At 48.1% G+C, this 6,316-nt stretch overlaps 1 non-coding gene across 1 annotated transcript; it reads right to left on the reverse strand.

The window, feature by feature from the left end:
• Window positions 1-2,862: 2,862 nt before the first annotated feature.
• Window positions 2,863-2,934, reverse strand: TRNAC-GCA (transfer RNA cysteine (anticodon GCA)). The gene has a single exon. It is a non-coding gene; the product is annotated as a tRNA-Cys (tRNA).
• Window positions 2,935-6,316: the final 3,382 nt, after the last annotated feature.

Genomic DNA, 6,316 nt, shown 5'->3' on the forward strand with positions numbered 1-6,316 from the left:
ACCCAGTAACCAGTACACACTGCACCTTTCCCGATATTCAACCTGGAAATAACCCTTCTTTATTCCCTGGTTGAATTACCGGGTCAGGCGACCCGGTAATTCGGGAGTGACCCTTTCACACAGCACAGTGACCCATGTCGACTCGGCAATATACCAGGTCGATACCGGGTTATTTGTGTGGTGTGAAAGGGATATAAATGTCTCATGCGTCACACAGAAAATCACCCATGGTAATTTCTGGTAGGTGGCTAGTAGTGCACGCAAAAATGGTTCATTCAGTGGCCGTGTTGTGGGAGCGTTACATGCATTTCAATGCAAGCAACTGCATTCCCATACACACAGCCGCGAGCATAGGAGGCAGTGGTCAGATGGGGATGCTGCGCTTGCCATAATACTGGTGCAAATTTCAATGGTGCGACTGATCGTGGCGTATACGGATCACCAATTGATAATACTGTGTGCATGTACGCTGAAGTAAGTGCCTCAATCCATGCACATTCGGTCAAACAGGTGAACACAAGGAAGGAATTTGTAGGTCATTTACATAAGCTCATAGATGGAAGCAGGGCCACCATCAGGGGGGAACCGTCTGTACTTTTGCCCCAGGCAAAGGCAGACATGGGCCTATGTGGCAACGGTATACATGGGGCATAGGCAAGTAGCCATGGAGACACAGACAGTGGTGGCGGCATTTCAAACGTGGCTTTGGGCGCAAGTCAATTGGAGTGTGCAGACCGGCAGACAATTAGGGACTGGCCCCAGCAGCTGCTCCTGATTGGCTGCTGGACCGCAACCTCTGATTGGTTGGTTGCTGACACTACATTTGAAATGCTGCCGGTGCTGTCTGTGTCTCCATGGCTGCCCACCTAAGCGTCATGTACACATTTGAAATGCCGCCCGCGCTGTCACTCTGAATCACAGCTCACACACTGGACTCAGCTGCTCCCTACATCCAATTTCTGTGCTCCCCACACCCTCCCTCACTAGTCTCTACTCCCACCCTCCCATACTGCACTGTACACCGACTGTCCCTCACTGTTCCTTGCAACCTTCCTCACTGCTCCCCACACCCACTCTCCCTGCTCCATATACTTATCCATAGTGCTCCCTACATCAATAATTACTGCTCCGTAAACCCTTCCTGTCTGCTCCCCGCACTCACTTTTACTGCTCTCTACGCCAATGCTTGCTGCTCTCACACTTGTCATCATAGCTTGCCACACTGATCCATATGGGTCTTCTTGTCATGGTCACTCAGCCAGAGCAGTGACCTCTCCTCAGTGAGAGAGTTCTGAGAGAGGCCGCAGTCTGTGAGAGGGGCCCTGTTTCACACAGCTAGAATTGCCCACCTACCACCTGCCAGACTGTGAGGGACCCAGAGGTAAGATGCCCCTTATGTGGATCTGGCTTTTTCATTTATTTATTTTTTTGTTGATTTGACTTTTACATTTTTGTCTGTTATTTTTTTTGTTTTTTTTTAAGTTAAAGTGGGCACACACTAGGCGATGTGCTCGGTGAGCGACATTGCCTAGTGTTTCCTCTCCCGGGCCGGGCCACCTGATGGCGGGCATACACACTGTGCGATATTACTAGTGATACTACACAGTGATGTCATGCCGTGGCCGTCCAGAGCATGCAGCTTTGGACGATGAGTACAAATTGAGCTGCATGCATGGCCGAAACCGAGGGTTGTTAACGACCCATGGAGCCGCGCATCGCTCGTCATCAGCTGCATACACACTGGGCGATATAGTAAACTATATCACTTAGGAGGGGGAAAATTAGTGATATAGTCTACTATGGGAGTATTCAATTCAAGTCCGACTTTTTTAGGTCGGATAGTGTTCTGACCTATTCAATTTGGCTGCCGTTTTTCCGACAGGTCGGCAATTCCGACTTGTTGGAAAACATGTGGATCAGCGGATTAGCCGCGGATCCACGTGTTTTGTTGGATTCACAACCAAATCCGACAGGTTTTAGCCCTGTTTCCTACAATGTCAATCCGACTTTAAAAAAAGTCAGATTGGCATTGTCGTGTCCGCTAATTGAATACTCAAATGTCGGATCCTTTCCATAGGAAAGGATCCAACATCAATTGAATACACCCCTACATCTCTAAGTGTGTATGCACCTTTAGATCTGGCTTTTTCAATCATTTTTTTTTTATTATGCGGATCTGTTTTTTTCAGTGTTTTTCTGTGATGTTAACATAACAAATGCCCAGAGCCCAAACTTTGACAATTTTTAAAACAAATTAGTGCACCAGTTGAAGCTCTATCAATGTTTTAGCTCCACCCACAATATCCACAGCTCCGCCCAGGGGTAGGAGCTGCCTATTTTGTCAGTCCCGCGCCCCACAATTGCTGATGGCAGATCTGGATGGACGATTGTCAATATGTGTACGCTTTTGCCTGCAAATCAGGCCCTATGAATCATTTGAACATATAAAACTGACAAAAGTCATGCATGTGGAATTTTATATTGTCCCTATGCTTGCGTGGGTTTCCTTTGGGCACTCCTGTATCCAATCCAAAAATACAGTGGTTGGTTAACTGACAAAAAAATTGTGTGTATGTGTGTGCATGTACGTACGTACGTACGTACGTACGTACGTACGTACGTACGTACGCGTGGTAGGGAATATAAATTGTAAGCTCCACTGGAGCTGGTACTGATGTGAATAGACAAATATACTCTGTAAAGCGCTGCAGAATATGTGTGTGCTATATAAATAACTGGTAATAAATATTCATTAGGTATTGCAGTGACATTATATAAACTATGAAGCTGCTTGTTTAAGAATCACTGCTGATTAGCTATGCAAATGGAATGCAGGCACGTTTTATTAAACAGATAAAACTCAGGGGGCACTCGGATTTGAACCAAGGACCTCTCGATCTGCAGTCGAATGCTTTACCACTGAGCTATACCCCCTGTGGGCATTTTATACTCAAAAGGTCAGGTGTGTGTAATATGAGTCACAGTTATACCTGTACTGTATTTGTTAAGTACTGTTTGTTTTTACAGCTGATAGCATATTTGCTTCTCATGGAGGAAAAGAAAGTGGATTAGCCATGCACAAAGCTGTAAAATGTAAAAGCATAATACATATTAACAGTAGCCTAAAATCAGTCATGTAGAAATGTACACAAATCGTTGCACAAAAACTTGTATAAAGAAAACTCACAAGTTACATGCAAGATAAGCTACTGAACTAACGTCCTTACTTATGCATGAGTGAAACAAGCACTCACTAGTATTGCAGCTTTAGGAGTGCAGCCTCAATGTAATCCATAATCAGGAGCCCATTTGGTGGCTATAAATAGAAAGGGGACACTCCATTTGTAGAAAAATGGAAACCTTTAGGATAGTCAACGTTTTGGTCCAAATACTGAACCTTACAAATAGAAGAGACCTGTCCTTAACCCATAGTCAGGGCCAGATTGGCCACTACAACGACCGGGGAGATTACCGGTGGGCCGATGGGTGCGCGGGGCCGTCTGTCATCTGTTTCCCCGCCCCCTTAGCGCCTCACCCGGTCACATCTTTTGTGCATTACAGCCAGCCAGCGGGTGACGTATGAAGGGGGCGGGGAAACAGATGACAGGCGGCCCCGCACACCAATCAAAGCTACTAGTGCGGCCGCTGTCAGCAGAAGAGGCCACCGCCAATCTGAAAGGAGGTATGAGTGCCACAACGCCAGCGAGTGACGTCACGTACCTCGGAGGAAGAGAGGCTGCGATCAGTTCAGCAGCCTGCACTGTGCTCCCCAACAGCTGCAACTTTCCAGACTGTGCAGCGAGGAAGGGGGACACAATGGGGAAAGTCGGGGCTGACAGGGAGATGTCCTCTGATTGCGCTGTTAATGGCTCCTGCTGCAGTTTGTTTTGAAAAAACCAACAATATTCATGCAGCTTGCAGCACATTTTATTTTGAATAGACTGTCAGGCTGCCTGCTGAGCTGTACTGGATGATAGGGAGAAATAGAGCTCAGCAGCAGTTCCAGGTGCAGGCAAGCTGGGTGCCGTCAAGGGCGCTGCGACCTGAATGAACGGCCGCAGTCACCACACAGGCACTTGCCTGAACCCCAGCTGCAGCAGGTGCCATGGGCACCCACTGCAGCTGATACCATTGAGAGAAACACTACTTGACCTATAGCAACTGGAGGAGAGAAAGGAGATAGACACTAGAGGTTGAGTAGGATCTCTAGCATCTGAGTGTTTCTCTCAATGGTATCGGCTGCAGCGGGACCCCATGTAGCCCAGGGCACCTGCTGCAGAAGAAGTGCAGGGGAGCAGGTGGGTTGGGTGCATATAAACCCCTTGCCAATGAGCATGAATCCCGTGGCAGTGAGAATGAAACCCTTGGCAGTGAGCATGAGACCATTGGCAGCGAGCTTGAGACCCCCTGGGAATGAGCATGAGACCTGGGAACAAGCATGAGACCGCTGGCAGTGAACATGAGACCCTTGGCAGCAAGCATGAGACCCCCTGGGAATGAGCATGAGACCCCCTGGGAACAAGCATGAGGCCCCTGGCAACAAGCGAGAGACCCTTGCCACTGAGCATGAGACCCTTGGCAATGAACATGAGACCCCTGGCAGCGAGCAGGTAATTAAAAAAGAATTCGAAGCTGTGGGACATAATTTATAAGAGACATTGTGTGTGGGGCGTAAAATGGAGTTGGGGGCATTACGGTGAGTGGCATAACGTGTAATGGGCATTACAGTGTATGGCGTAATGTGAATGAACAGTACGGTGTGTGGCGCAATGTGTAATGGGCATTACAGTGTGTGGCGTAATGTGTAGTGGGCATTACGGTATGTGGCGTAACATGTAATGGGCATTATGGTGTGTGGCGTAATATGTAAAGGATATTACGGTGTGTTGCCTAATATGTAATAGACATTACTGTGTGTGGCATAAGTTGAAATAGGTGTTACTGTGTGTGGCATAATGTATAATAGGTATTATGGTGTGTGGCATAATATATAATGGGCATTACGGTGTGTGGCATAATGTGTCTATGGGGTACTACTGTGCGGTGTAATGTGACTGATGGACACTGCTGTGCGGTGTAATGTGACTGACGGACGCTACTGTGCGGTGTGATGTGACTGACGGACACTGCTGTGCGGTGTAATGTGACTGACGGACACTGCTGTGCGGTGTAATGTGACTGACGGACGCTACTGTGCGGTGTAATGTGACTGACAGACGCTGCTGTGCGGTGTAATGTGAACTGTTACTGTTCTGTGGTAACGCCCCTTCCCTATGAAGCCAAATTTTCACCCTGGGCGCCACAAGGTCTAGAACCGGCCCTGATGGATATCTGTCTCGGGGTGGGAGGGGAATATTCTGTAGTAGGTGGGGGAAGGGTTTTTGGTGCTAAGGGGGTATGAGTTGTATCTGGGTGGGTTAATTCTATGGTAAGGGATATGATGATCAATCTGGAGGGGTATTCTGTGCTAGAAGAGATGATCTGTCTGAAGGGCGGGGGGTTATTCTATGCTTTGGGGAGATGATTTGGCTTAGGTGGAGGTAGAATCTACTAGGGAGAGATGATCTGTCTGAGGGGGAGGGGAGTTATTTATATCTAAAGTAAGATGACCTACAGTATGGGGGAGGGGGTAGTCCATGCTAGGGGGAAATGATCTGTCTGAGGGGAAAGGGGCTATTCTATGCTAAGGGAGATGATGATCTATCTGGGGGGGCAGTAGTGGATTTACCACAAAGCTTCGAGAGGCAGAATAGGGGTGGGTAGAGGCCATGACCTGTTTTTTTTGCAGTCCTGCGTTCGCATAGTCGCCGCCCATAGGGGAGTGTATTTTAGCTGTGCAAGTCTGCGAACACTTGTGTAGCAGAGCTGTACAAACAGATATTGTGCAGTCTCTGCATAGCCCAGGACTTACTCAGCCGCTACGAACACTTCAGCCAGTCCGGGAACGGAATTGACGTCAGACACCCGCCCTGCAAACGCTTGGGCACGCGTACGTTTTTCCAACCACTCCCTAAAAACGGTCAGTTGACACCCACAAACGCCTTCTTCCTGTCAATCTGCTTGCGAGTGCCTGTGCGAATGGATTCTTCGCACAAACCCATCGCTGAGCAGTGATCCGCTTTGTACCTGTGCGACGCGCCTGTGCATTGCAGTGCATACACATGCGCAGTTTAGACCTGATCGCAGGTTGTATGAAAATGCAGCCTAGCAATCAGGTCTGAATTAGGTCCAATATGTTTTCGGTTAATACAGTAAGGGTGTGTTGAGGAAAATGCAATCAAGACAGGGCTGAAAAACAGAAGCATATTTGTCTCTT

The sequence above is a fragment of the Pseudophryne corroboree genome, chromosome 3 (assembly GCF_028390025.1).
Source record: "Pseudophryne corroboree isolate aPseCor3 chromosome 3, aPseCor3.hap2, whole genome shotgun sequence".
NCBI lineage: Eukaryota > Metazoa > Chordata > Amphibia > Anura > Myobatrachidae > Pseudophryne > Pseudophryne corroboree.